The sequence below is a fragment of the Zalophus californianus genome, chromosome 1 (assembly GCF_009762305.2).
Source record: "Zalophus californianus isolate mZalCal1 chromosome 1, mZalCal1.pri.v2, whole genome shotgun sequence".
In the NCBI taxonomy this organism is placed as follows: Eukaryota; Metazoa; Chordata; class Mammalia; order Carnivora; family Otariidae; genus Zalophus; species Zalophus californianus.
The window spans coordinates 143460716-143475213 of record NC_045595.1 but is presented as its reverse complement, the minus strand read 5'-3'; positions in this window follow the sequence as shown (position 1 = coordinate 143475213).

The following is a 14498-nucleotide window of genomic DNA, read 5'->3' as shown; positions in this document are numbered from 1 at the left end:
AAACCAAAACCAAAAAAACAAAAACCAAAAACCAAAAACCCCACCCTGGCACTAAATAGATTGTGACTAGGACACTTCACAGTATGAGAGCTTAAACAAGAAGGCACACCCTGGACCTCTGCTGGGAACATGTGTGTCGAAGGGACTCAAATTTTTCGCCCCTCGGCAAATGTCTACAAATAACTGCTAAAGCACCATGGTATTGACTCTGGTGTTAACAATAGGTGAATCCACAAATGATGAGGAGAGACTCTTTCTAGACACCATGGTACCACACTGACCTGGTATCATGTTGTGCACATCCTGGCTGGTCAGGAGGACTGGGGTGAGGTGGACTGTGGGAAGTTTTGTGCTAGCTGGCAGCACCCGTGGCCGGGTGTGTAGACCTGTGTGTGCGGCTCCCCGAAACCCGGTGGCTCAGTACCTGCTGCCTCCGCTTGCAATGGCTCTTGCAAGGATATCTTTGGGCTGGAGATGGCACCAGGGTCTGCCCCTCAAGCCCTGTCATTTTAAAGGGATGGCAGGATCCCTGGCAGGATCCAAGGTAACTACTCTCTCAGGGGCTGATTTTAAGACAGAACCAAACTGTGGGACCATTTTTGGTTGCATGAAAACACCATGTTCTTTCTCACTTCAAGTCTTTATGTAAGTGGCTCTCTGTATGTGTGGAGCTCCATATTCTTCGTCTTCTCTTTCTTCTCCCCGTTCACGTTGGCTGCCTAGTGGGTATCCACCCAACAAGTCATGGTCACTTCTTCCAAGTCTGGATTCCAAGGTGGGATTAGGCGGCCCGGCGCTATGCTTCTCGGAACATTCTACTTCCTCCAGTATTAGTATTCATTCTGTTTTGTATTTTTCTCTCTCCTTGACTGGACGGTACCTTCCCTGGGGGTAGGAAACTCATCTATTGTATCCCCAGTCAAACTGCCTTAAATAACGAAGCTGTGCATTGGCTCTTAGAAATAAACATGCTAGAGGGTAGGCCTCAACATTGCTTTAATTCAGTGGCTCAGGGATATAACCAAGAACCCGGTTTCTTTTGCTTTTCCCTCTCTGCCTTCATCCTAAAATGGGCTCTCCTGTTTTGGTTACACAGTGTCTGTTAAGAGCCTCCAGGCCACCGGCTTTCGTGTCCATGTGCAGAGAAAGGATGAAAGTTCTGGTGGGTTCTCCTCCAACGGTCAGACAAAGCCCTCGGCTTCTGTCTGATTGGATGATCTGAAGCCGTACGCCCACTGCTGGACTGTGGGAGGAGGAAGAGGGCCTCCAGGGTTGATTGAGATCTTAGAGTTAGGTTGGGACCAGTGGTCCAAGACTGAACAAGCATTAGAAAGTGGAGGAAGGGTACAATGCGTGTTGGGGAGGCCAACTGAACGGCCCAGTAGAGTAAGGACTGTGGCAGGAAGGCTCCCGAGACAGCAGGCTCTAGAAGAGCTGGGGTCCTGGACGAATTATTAGAGACGAGGCTCAGACTCACATGGACAAGAGGGGAACCATTTCCTTTGTACTGAAGTAGAGGGCTTCGCAGCAAGGCAGGTGCTACTTTTAGAACGAAGGCCCATTAGGACTTGACCATGTTTCCCCAGCTTCCCCGGAGAGGACCATGAGGAAAGCGAGCCAGGCACACCACCGGTGGAGAAGCTTCCCCCTTGCGTTGAGTTGGAGGAATGTTGCTCATCCGTCAAGGAACTTTCTTGGTGACAACTGAAAATAAAATGTGCCCACATACAGCTGCCCGATTGTGTCTCCAGAACAATTGTCCAGACCTTTACTTCTTTTAAGAGAAGTATTGGTTAAGACCACACTCCTCAAACTGGGGCACACAGCCTCATTTTGGGGTGGTGACCCAGAGAAAGACATTAGTCCAGAGGATAAACTTGGTACATCTTCATGGGATATGAATTCACAGAGTGGTAAGTAATTTGCAATATAGTTACAATAAAACACAGATATATCACAGAGTAGTAGGATACAAATTCTGCCATGACTTTCTAAGCTTAACCCCAGGCTTTAGGGTGAGTTTCGGCATTGAGTGTAGGCAGGAGGGAGGTTGGGGGTAAGTGCACAAAACTCTCAGGGCCTTGCTAGCAAGCCTCTGAGAGTAGGCTTTCGTTGCCTTCTCTTTTTTGGAATACTTTAGGGAGAAATGAGAAGCACTGGCTTCAAATGGCAGGCCCTCAAGGCCTGTCCTCAGGGCTGGGTGCTAACACCACTGTTAGGAAATCATCATACAACAGAGCCAGGTTAGGGGGCAAGGCTCCAGCCCTCTCCACTACATGACAGCAGGATCCTTCTGGGGCTTTCCTTAGGTAATGCCCCTTGGATTTATCCAAGACAAAAGAATATGCATTAGAGTGAAATCTGTGCTTGAACTAGTTATCTTCAAGTGAGGTAGGTGCTAGAATCTCTGAATCTCGTATGTGATGCCATCTGAACTCCTGGCCCTGACCCAAGAAAAAAACAGGGGTGGGGATCCAGCATGGGCACCTCATAAACTTTCTGCCTGTCATTCGCCTCAGTGAAGGAAATGTTATGCTTGTTGGAGGTCATTACCTTTTGTCTTTTCTTTCTCTCTCTTTCCTTTTTCATAAATCTCAGGTCTTGGCATGCGATTTCCCCTCTCCCAGGACGCTCACTGCTCTCTGCATTTCTTTAGGACAAGGGGTGCTAACCCTTTAATGTTTCAGATTTTTCTCGGAATGCCCACTCAGATCCGGAGGGAAGTGTCTCTTCCGTTACTCAATGAGTTTTTGTCCCTGAGAGCTATTGGGGAGGTGAAAGGATTTGGAATTCTTTCTCTTTTTCATGAAGAACTCTCTCTGTTCTTCCTTGGGTAGTTCTTGAATGATCAAGTCCTGGGGCGATTAACCTCTTGATATCTGTGAGTGTTTGAAATTTCCTGTGTGTGCCTCGGCAACAGACTTCCCTGGAATGTGTTCGTGAAATTCTGCAGGGTGGCCTCTCTCCCACAAAGTGGGACCTGTTCTGCATGGGCTCCAGAGAGGAAGGAAATGTCAGACAGGTGGAGTTATGAGAATTACATGGAGGAAACAGTCAAAACGTCACTTTATAACTAATTCGAGTGTAATAGAAATGTAATAATGTACAGTGACCCATTTTGCATTTACATACCATCTTTCATCTGACTGTGGAAAATATTAATCTTTTCAGTGCTACGGTCTGGTTTATGCGAGGAGTCCCGTCTGTGTTTTGTTTTGTTTTTTTCCTCCTCCTCAAGGCAAAGAAAGAGTAACTGACTTTTCAAGTTCGTACAATAGTGCCTCAGATTTGAGAGAAGTTGGTGTTGGTGTTATTTTCAGGCCCTGGGGACAGGAGGCGGGGGGGGGGGGTGGTTGGAAGACAAAGATGGCTTTTCTCTGGCCAAACAGTCACCCCGTGAAAACCCTCCCTGATGGGCGAGCTCTCTCAGGTGAGCAACACCGACTCAGTTAAAAAATATGAAAACCAAACAAAACCGGACCAGTGTGGCCTGTACTTTTCACAGGTTTCGGTGAAAGGTGAGGGAGTGGCATGGCCTTTCGCCTTTGGGATCTCTGACTGGTGGTTCAGGAATTTGTCTGGTTTATTTTGTGAATGCCGTCGAACACTTGGCAGGACCTATTTCATGGGTCTGTGGCAGGTCTTTGAAGGTCATGGTGTCAGAGTTTGGGGATAGCATGAAGCTGTCAGCAGCATCCAGGGGGATGGGGTGGGGCATGTTTTATTTTGTGATCCAATGTGTGTCTTCTTCCCAATCCCCGTGTGTCTGGAGGATAAGTTAAATGCTTCTGGAAGCTAAATTTAGATCACTTCTGGATCTCACTTGGTAAGAGTTACGGAGACCATTTGATCCCACTCTGTGTTTATTTATTTACTTACTTGTAATGTACATCTCACCTATTCCCACGAGAGAGTTTAGGGATAACGTGACAAATATTTGAAATGATCATCAAAGATCGACAACAACAGAAAAGGGGAAGGAATGTACTTCAAGTCATCAACGAACATAGTGGTTATGATCGGGTGGTAGCTCTGTGAACCAAAAGGCACACGTAGGGAGAAGGGAAACACAGCAAGTTATGCGAGGTGCTTTGTCTGGCAGAAAACAATGACAGTGGATCAGATGAGAAGACCTTTATCTAGCAATGCGTTGATTTCTGAAATAAATTTATGTCAAAAATCTGTAAATAAGGCCTTTTGAAAAACACGATGACTCTATTTTTAGCTGTACTTTTGCCACAGGTGCAGCTGTATGTACATGCGGGGGGGGGGGCAATTGGGACATTTTCGACCCTCCCAGGAATTCCCTTCTGGCCCCCCTCTCCCTTTGAGGACAAGGGGGCTTAGGGTGGTCGGATGCAGACAGGTGTCTCCACGGGAGTTTGGGGGAGCAGGCAATGAGAGTTGGCTTTCGGCCAACCCGACGGAAGAGGAAGTCTTCTAGAGGACAGAGTAGGTGAGCCAGACTGGGTTACTTCCTGGCGTCCAGGCACAGGTCCTGGTGCACAGTCCCTTTGGGGCTCAGTAGTGGATGAACAACGTGCTGCTCTCTGTTCCGGCATCACTGTGCTTGGGACAAAAATCCTAGAAGGGTGTTCAGGTGGCACAACTTGGGTCATGAGGCAGCCCCTTGTTAGGAGATGTCAAGGAAATTCATCAGCCTTGCCAAAACTGCCTACAAGGTGGGGCGAGGACAGACCCCCTAAAGGAAACTAGAACTCTCTCAAGGGAAAGGACTTGCTTCCAGTGGGGTACTCTAACTCCATCGCACACTGGCTTTGCTTAAGGAAATTTCCTGATTCAAAAATAAAGCTCCTTTTTACTGTTTTCCATTATTTGAGCTTATCCTTGCAATGTTCTGACCCAATGATTGTCCGAGGCTCATCAGTCTGAAAGCTGGGAGAATATGATTTTTCTATCACCAAGAAAGGGGCCTGTTGAGCCATTCCCCAGGGCTGCCATACCACATTGCCACCATCTGGGTGGCTTCAAACAGGATTTTGTTCTTTATTCTTTTCCAGTTCTGGAGGCCAGACGTCTGAAATCAAGGTGTTGGCAGGGCCTGCTCCCTCTGAAGGCTCCAGAGGAGAATCCTTCCCCGACTCTTCCAGCTTCTGGGGGTAGCCGCCAATTCTTGGCATTCCTTGGCTGGCCCCAGCCTCACTCCATTCTCTGCCTCTGTTGTCACTCTGTCTTCTTTCCTGTGTGTCTCTCTTCAGATGGTGCTTTCCTCTCTGTGTCTCCTGTTCTTTAAAGACATCATTTAAAGACAATAGGTTCCACTCTCATCCAGTGTGACTTCAGGCTTAGAGTGTTTGTGTCCCCCTAGATTCATATGTAGAAATCCTCACCCAAATGTGATGGTATCAGGAGGTGGGGCCTTTGGGAAGTGATTCGGTCATGAGGGTGTAGCCCCATGAATGGGATTAGTGCCCTTATAAAAAGAGGCCCCAGGAAGCTCCTTCCACCCTCCTATCATGTTAGGACACTTTCTATGAACCAGGAGAGGGCCCTCACCAGATTTCCAGCCTCCAGGACTGAGAAATAAAATTTTTATTGTTTTATAAGCCAGCCAGTCTGTGGTATTTCTGTTCAGCAGCCCCAACAGACAAAGATAGAAAACCAGTATGACCTCATCTTAACTTAACATTTTAATGACATCTTCATGAACCCTATTTCCAAATAAGATCACATTCACAGATTTCAGCTAGACACGCATTTTGGGGAAGGGACACTGTTGAACCCAGGACAGGCAGAAAATGGAGTGTGGGCCTCTGGAGGTCGATGAAGTCCACTTCAGCTACAAAGCCAGATGGGTCTGACCTGGAATTCATTGAGAAGGAAGCTTCTTGTACTGGAATTTAATAAGGACTTTTGTTTTCTGACCAAAGACCTTTTAAAAGTGCTTGGCTTTTTTAACTAGGGAAAAGAGGTATTATGAATCTCTGGGAGGAGTTTGTGAAAACTTAGTTTTTAGGGAGTCTCACGTTAAGTGGGTTTAAGTTGCTTTGCCGTGAGAGAAAATCATTTTCTCTTTCTTCTGTGGATGAGTTCAGGGTTTGGAGCAGGGGCACTGCGGACCTTCATGTTCCCGTTTATCTCAGCATGTTGTCCCCTTGGCTTCAGGCCTGCTTCTCCCTCTGTCCCGCCCCCTCACCTCTCTTTCCCCAAATGTAGAACTGACAATCCCTTGAGTTACTTTAAGGGAAGAAAACAAGGGGTCTGGTCTCTCAGGGAGCTTCAGAAGGAGAACAGGAACTCGGCAACATGAAGTGTTTTGTCCCTCTCAGCTTTTATGCTCACTCTGGACCCAGTCACAGAGATGCGGTTCCCATGGTGACCCACTGGCATGGCCACCGGGTCTTTGCTGGGTGTCAGCTCAGCTATTCCTTCCTAATCTCATATAACACAGCAGCCATGTAGAGAAATGCAACTGGGCTTGACTTTAACATGGTTTTTTATTTTTCCCGACGCAGGTCTGGCTGGCAGGATTAAGGGCGGGGTTTTGAGCTGTGAGCCTGGAATGGTGGACAAGGGCCAGCTGACCAGGGTAACTGAAGGCCGTACTAAAAGTAGACTCCATCCAGGAAGCCTCTCTTTCTCAAATTCTGCTGTCAGACCACCTACATCAGAATCCCTTGTGGGTTTGCGTGTTGGAAATGTAGATTCTTGAGCCCCACCCAGACCTTCTAAACCAGAATCCAGGGAGTGGCTCAGAAGTTTGCATTTTTTGCAAGCACCCCAGGGGATTCTTGCACAAACTGAAGGTTGAGAACTACTGCTGTAGGTCCCTTGCAGCCTGGAAAGAGGGAAGCAGACGTGGGGTTCAGCAAGAGTACGTCGGTCCTGTAGGAGGTGAATGCAGCTAGGTGGCTGGTGAATAATCCAGCCTTTTTTTTTTGAGACACTTGCATCCTACACTTCCTTGTGCTGTGCACTACTTTAGATGCTTTAGAAAGCAACTTACTGAATTCTTGTAACAACCTCGGCAATGAGTTCTGTTATTAGCTCCACATGGGGGAGGAAACTGAGGCACAGACACTTGCCCAAATCATACAGTGGTGTGACTTCAGAGCACATGTCCTCAACCACGTTCTGCTGAGATATCAGGGTGTGGTGACCGACAGGTGGAGGGCCTTGAGGAAGGAGAAATCAAAGACAACTAAGAGGATGATGGAACCATTGCCCTGAACCTGAATGTGAAGACGTGCTTGGTTTCTATGTACTTAGGTTGCCAACACTTCCCCTCTTATTTATGAGCTCTTTAAAGGTGGGAATCCTGAAATCACTCGGTTTCCAAAAGGTAGCCCGTGTCAGGTTGCACAGGCACTCAAGATGAGGTCAAGCTCTTAGAATCCCCTCTGTCCATAACTTGCTGTGTGCTGGGTCAGTGACCACTGGTTTCTCCATCAGAGAAGAAAACCCTACGTGCGATGTTTCCTCCTGTGAAGTGAGCAAGGCTTCAGGGTGGCACAGCTCTAGGGAGTGCCATTCACTTGGTGCTCTCGAAGACTGTGGGCACAATGTGCTCCGGATTGTACAAGATGGGGTACTGAAGAGGCAGATGATCAGGGTACCTGCTAGGGATTGAATGAGTTAATACAGGCAAAGTGTTCAGATCACGCCTGGGATATGCAAGTAGGAGTTATTATTATTAATTATTATTATTACCTCTAAATTTCTTCCAGCTTGAACACTGGGTGTCTGAAAATAGTTGAATGATTCCCCCCCACCCCCCCACAAGAAATAAAGAGCGTGGGTTTGAACTTGAAGGACAAAAATAGCCTATACGCAGACAATTTTCTCTCTTAACTGGTTTGCTCCTCATACCTAGTTACCTCGATTCAATTCATTTGTCCCCCTTTCTGGCAACTTCTTCCCTGGAAATTTCCACCTCCAGGTAAGTGAGGACAGCACAGACCTTGGCAGAGGCTGACTAGACCAGCATCTTCTCCACCTGGCTGGCTCTGTCTCTGCAGCTATCAAAGTCATTTGTGGACAAAACATTTTCCAATGGAGGCTGCTTTGCCTGATGTGAAGCACTAGCTGCTGGGACGTCTGTACATTGTTGCAAGAAGCCTGGAGAAAAAGAGATGCGTGTTCTCAAACTACTTCTAACGATAAGTTTATAAAGAAATCTAGACTAAAAGAGACGCTTTCTGCTGTTCCTACACAATATTATCCCGGTGAAGGCACTTTCCTCAGGACATTTCCTGAAGTGTGACTTCATACTTAAATGTAGAAATAGTGTCTTCTGAGGAATTTCAAGAAATTCAGTCTCTTTTTATTCATTCACTCATTCAACCAACTTTTATTTGGTGTTTATTGATCGCATTCCAGGCATACATTGTGTATAAACGACCCTGTGTACTACTCATGTAGTTTTGAGGACAGAACACCAGTTTTTAAATCCTCCGCAACCCGCTGACTTTGCCAATTCTGGGGGCTTCAGTTTTCTATTCTCGACACAGGGAAATTGGTGGGTTCGAAAGACTTCATACACATTATGGATGTTGTATGTCAATAGGAGGGGCCAGTATTAGGGGTATTAGGAGTGTGTTGTTAGGGCAAACCTTAACTGTGTAGATCACAGTGGGATTCTTTCTGATTAAGAACACACTTAGATGACTTCTCTCAGGACAGGCAACAGGAGGGAGCCTGTTGCTAGAGTGGAAAAACAGGCTTTTGGCCCCTCGCTTTATCTGTGGGCATGAAAGAAGCCTTTAAAACCCTTTAGGGAATAAGGGATGCCTCACTTCCCACATACTTTTCCTAAGTCAGTAACCCTCCCAGGCTGCTTGACTTCCAAAGTTTTTTCCCAACCATTCACTGCTTCCCTGTTTTCCCATTCAACATGTCTTCCTAACACACCTACTAGTGTGCAGGAAATATCCTCCTCACCTCCATGGGGATGGACTCCTGGAAAAGCCTGTCAAGGCGAGGAAAGAGAAGCAAGGGCAGGTAACGAACTACTTCTTATTAGGTCTAGTTGATTCCTACTGGGCAGGGGCTTGGATGATTTGACCAAAATTCTAGCCAGTTAGTGGAGAAGAGAATGCTGAGGTGAGCGCTCTGTCTTGGTCCTATTTACCAAGTCAGAGCTGAGTGATGTGAGGAAGGTCAATGTCCCTCTCAGATAGCTCTGCTCCTGAGCCATGCCCTTGGTGAGCCCATAGGCTCTTGAATTTGCAAAGGCCCCATATGACAGGGCTGCATTCACGAGTCCGTAGGCTGCTCTAGGGGTTGCGGAAAGCACTGACTGCTCTTGAGGACCTTAGGAACATGTCTTTAATTTCGGGCCCATCCTGCTCATTCATTAACTCCTCAGGCTTCCTTTTGGAACAAAAGACAGGGCAGTTTCCTGGGCCGCTGTGGAAGTGACCACTCTCTAGATCCCTACTGTCTCGTATGGCAACCACAGGTGGGCATCGAGCACTAGAGAGGTGGCTAATCAGCACGTTTGCTGTCAGTGTAATAAAGTTGCCAGAGTCTGAAGACCTAACACGAGTAGAAAAGTAAATTCTCTCATTAGCAAGTCTCAATATTGATTACATATTGACATGATCATATTTTGAATTAATTAATTAACTAGTTAATCAATTAAAACCCAGAACATGTATTGTTGGGACTCACCGATGAACATCCTTAACGATAAACCACCCTCTTGGGCTGAGGTGTTGTTCCGTCACGGAATCCAGGCCTGACTCTGTGGTAGATCATTTTTAGGTGTCTCATTCGACCGGTCCCAGTGGCATTTCGTCTTTCAGCCTTGGCACTCCAGTTAAACTTTCTCTTCCACTCGGCAAGATGGCCACGTTTACCACAGACCGGCTTCTGAAGGTGGAAGGCCTTAGTACTATGCCAGCGGCACGTCGCGTGCGTCTTCTTGCAACACTTTCCAAATGATGACATCCCCTCTGTCATTTCGTTTCTGGGGCTGAGACCAAAGAGCTATTTTGAATATGTTTAGGTAAAGTAATATTTTGAAATTAATTCTACTTGTGGTTGCCTTTTTTTTTTTTTAATGTGGCCGCTGGGAAACTAAAAATTGCCTGTGTGGCTCACATTATATTTCTGTTGGTGAGCACTGGTGTCGGTGCCAAGGCCCTTACCTGAACCCAGATCAAGAGATTTGCAGAGACACGAGGTGTAGGCCTCCTTTTACTGGGGTGTCTCCCACTTGCTGTTAGCTTAGGCCTCTCTCTGCCTGGGACAACGTTATGAACTCAATCCCACGTCTCATTTGGCTTACTTTAAAAACACTGAAATCTACTAATTATTTGGATTTGACCATGCTCATTTGAAAAATACTCTTTCTAGCTAATATGGGCTGAATTGCGTCCCCTCAAAATTTGCATCTGGAAGCCGGAACGCCCAGGGCCTCAGAATGTGACCGTAGATGAAGAGCAGGCCTTTAAAGAGATGATTAAGGTAAAATGAGCGTGTTAAGTGGGGTCTTAATCCAGTCTGGCTGGTGTCCTTATAAGAAGAGGAAAAGCTGGACACAGAAGGAGATACCCGGGCTACCCATGCACAAGGGAAAGACTATGTGAGGACACAGCAAGAAAGCAGATGTCTGCAAGCCAAGGAGAGAGGCCTCGGGACAAACCGAACCTGCCAGTGCCTTGATCGTGGACTCCCAGCCTCCACAACTGTGAGGAAACGAATGTCTGTTGTGTAAGCCACCCAGTCTGTAGTATTGTGTCATGGAAGCCCTAGAAAACACTAAGCTTTTTCTTGGTAGAGCTGGAGAAAACTTGGTGACAAGAGAAACCCATTTCCCCAAGGCCCGAAATCTGCTTCCTGCAACAATCTGTCGGGGCCTCAAAGAGAGCTGGAAATACTTCTCTCTCTTGTTGCTTCTGCCTGAGATCGGTGTCTGCTCTCCAGTCCCTATGCCCGTAGGGTGTGCTTCTCCAGCTCCTCTCCTGTAACAGTCCCCTTTGTTCTCCGGCAGACGATGGAGCCTTGAGAAGCACTCGTATCAGAGAACTGGCATTTTGAAGAGGTGAAGGAAGGACCGACCTTAAGGTTTTAGATCTGGGTCTATGTAAACACACAAAATCCTTTTCTTCTGTCTAAAATTCTTTCAAGAACCTAATTTGAATGAAAGATAAAGCCATCTATATTAGAATGTTCACAGGATTCTGAACACGTTTATTGGTAGAAAGAAGTTAGTTTTCTAGAAAACTTATTTCCGTTGGACAGGAGGGGTAACCAAAAGATTGGAAGGGAGGATGCCGGGCCATACGACTTCTGGAGTTTTCTTCTAAGAAGACCAACAAGTCTGTAACTTTCTGCCCTAGTATTTATCCGCTCTGGACGGGAGTGACCTCTGGGATGGAGAGAGGAACATTCAAACCAGGTACATTTTGGGGCTCGTGAACGTCAGCGGAAGCTTCATCTTCACAGACAACTGCCTTCTAGAAACAGAATTAAGGTCAATCCCTTTACCAACGAGTCCACAAACTGCCTTCTCAAGTAGGTCAGTACAATAGGCATAAAAGGCCTCAAGTCACATCATCTCCTTAGAGAGAATTTTTGAACTTTCAGAACATGAGTCTATAAACTGGCTTGGACACAGAATTCACTGAACGGAGAAAAAGTACAAAAGACTATGATAGACCCAAGGATTATCTTCTTGGCATTCTCTAGAACAGCTGTCTGGCAAATGTTACACCAGGTCTGAGATTATTTTAGAAACTTTGTCTTGGAGAAGAACACATAGAGAGAATACCAGACAGATTTGCCCTTTTTAAAATCACAGAATAAGGATTTCAAGGATATGTGTACTTTCAATGAGATCATCCTGGCAATGGTCTTATTTTTTGAAACTTAAATCATGTCACATCTGGTAAATTTTTAGCCAAGTGTGGTTATGGCACTGAGTTGATCCCAATAGCTATTTAGGTCTTCTTCCTTCTCTTCCTTCCCTTCTTATCACGATAAATAGAATATTCTAAAGATGTTTCATTTCACCAGGCATCAGTAGAAGCCCATCCCAAATGGAATACATGTTTAGTGTTGAAATGATCAATAATAACTACTTGCTTCAGTTTTCTTTCAGAACTTATTTTCTGCCCAAACGTCATATTTTCTGGGCTCAGTGAAACAGATTATGCTAGGGAGAGAGCGAGAGAGTAAATGAGATGTCTGAGCAGTGGCAATAAAAAGACAATGGTCAGAGCATAATGAAACTCAGAGTTCAGGCTTAGGGGGGTCTGTACCCGTTGGGGAGAGTGAGAATTGCGTACCATGAACTCTCACCCTGTTCTTGTTCACATCAGAATGCCAAGTGGGGGAGCCATTTGTCAACATGTATCACTTTCATCAAGGTGGCGTCTGAACTGTGATCACCTGACTCACAGCCATTACCTGAAAATGCTACCCTCGCAGTTCGAATGATGAAGTTGGGAGTGTGTGTGCGTGTCTGTGTGTCTGTCGGTTACTTTATACACTAATTATGGGGAGCTTTTGCAGCTAATCTGGAAATCCAACTATAATTTATAACATTTCCAAGCTCTAAATAATAATTTAAAAAAGAACTCTTGGCTGATAGCAGGATTGTGAGTTGGGGACAGCCTTTCCACTTGGAGGGAATGGAGGGTCAGTGCGGCTTCCTATGGAACTCCCTGGCAATACTCCAAGTGTTCCCCAGGAGCATCATTTCTTCAAAAAAGAAGAGTCGAAATAGCTAGGGATCTGAGTTAGACCCAGCCCACGTAGGGAACCCCAGATGTTTGCAGACTTTAGTCACCTTTCCGCAAAGGAAATGGGTATGTGCTAACTGCACGCGCCTCTTATTCCCAGCCTTCATTTTCTTCCTCTTCTGCCTTCCCCAGGTTATATTAAGCTTAATTATAGGTTCACTAGGTGTTGTAGATTTCCTAAAGTCTGCAAGAAAAATAGACTTTCCGATCGACCCAGACAATGCTGAGCACATTAAGACAATGAGGAAGGAAGGAAGGAAGGAAGGGAAGGAGGGAGGGCAGGCAAGGCAATCATAGGCAGACAAGTAGACACACACACTGAATAGTGTTTCATTGGAAATTCATCACTTAGTAGTAATGGCAGGAGAACCCACAGGAGAATCCGACGCAGGAAGGTGTATTGTTCTGTGTGGTGGTAAGTCAGTGTTGCTTTTGTTCATCTTACACTCTGATAATAGCACATTCATTTCTGGTGCACCCCCCCCCCCCCTTGCCTTGAAGAAACTCAGCATTCATGATACAAAATTTTGTTTTTTAAAAACACATTTATTGATTTACAAACACATTTTAGAGGGAACCATTTCAATACCCTTAAGTGTTTTCTTTTGCACTACTGTTTCTTCATGGAATGGGTCAAGTTTAAAGGTAAAACGAAAGAGTCATTGCTAACCAAAGGTTGATTGTAAATGACATTCAGGCCCCATCAGTTTGAACTAGTGAGGTTGTAGGACTACGTGCGGACATGCATCATACGCACGTCTTTGTAACACTGCACTAGGCTGCAGGAACCGACAGGTTACTACCCTGTCCTTGTGGGAGGCAGCCCATTTCTGAGAAATGGTGACAAAAGTATGCTTACTATTCACTACTTTGACTTTGTTTGTGTCTAAATTTCTTCTTTAAATTTATTTTTTGTTTTGAAATAATTTCATACTTACTCAAAGATGGCAAAAATAAAACAAAGAACTTCTTTCCTTGAGCCTGAAAACTGTAGTGTACAATTCCTCCAAGCAAGGAAATTCTCCTACATCACCGTAATGCCATCATAAAAATAAGGAAATTAACACTGAAGCCTCCCAATCATCTAGCCTCAGATGCTTTTCAGGTTTTGACAATTAACCAAATCAGGTTTGTTAGAACAAAAGGGCCCAGTTCGGGGTCACCTGTCATGTCTCCTACTTTATTCATGCAGAGCTCGAGACCTCAGTCTTCTCTTGACTTTTACAACTTGAATAGTTTTCAAAATTATATTCTGATTATTTTGGAGAATGTCTCTCTCTGTTTGCATTTGTCTGATACTACCTCCTGATATTTCATTATAAAATTCCTCTCTCTTTGTCATGAGTGAGAATTTTGTGGGGAGGTACTCTGAAACTGTGCAAATTTCCCATTTCTTATTCACTTTTACTTTACCCCCAATTTTAACATCTGCTGGTATCTCCTGGATGAATTAATTATTGCTATGATGGCCGCTAAATGGCAATTTTAAAAATTCCCTCATTATTCCATCTATTAGTTGATATTTTGCTGTAAGGAAAAGCTTTCTTTCCTCTCTCTTTTTTTTTTTTTTGGTATTAGTATGGACTTAGAGATTCCTATTTTCTCAATAACTACAATGTATTACTATCATTACTTATTGTGATAAGTAAATTGCCCTAAATTTGACCAGTAGAAGTGTTTTCAAGTTGACCTCTGTGTCTTTTTGACATATTCATTATTCTTTTTTTTTTTTAAAGATTTTATTTATTTATTTTTGCAATAGAGAGAGCGAGCATGCATGAGTGGGGG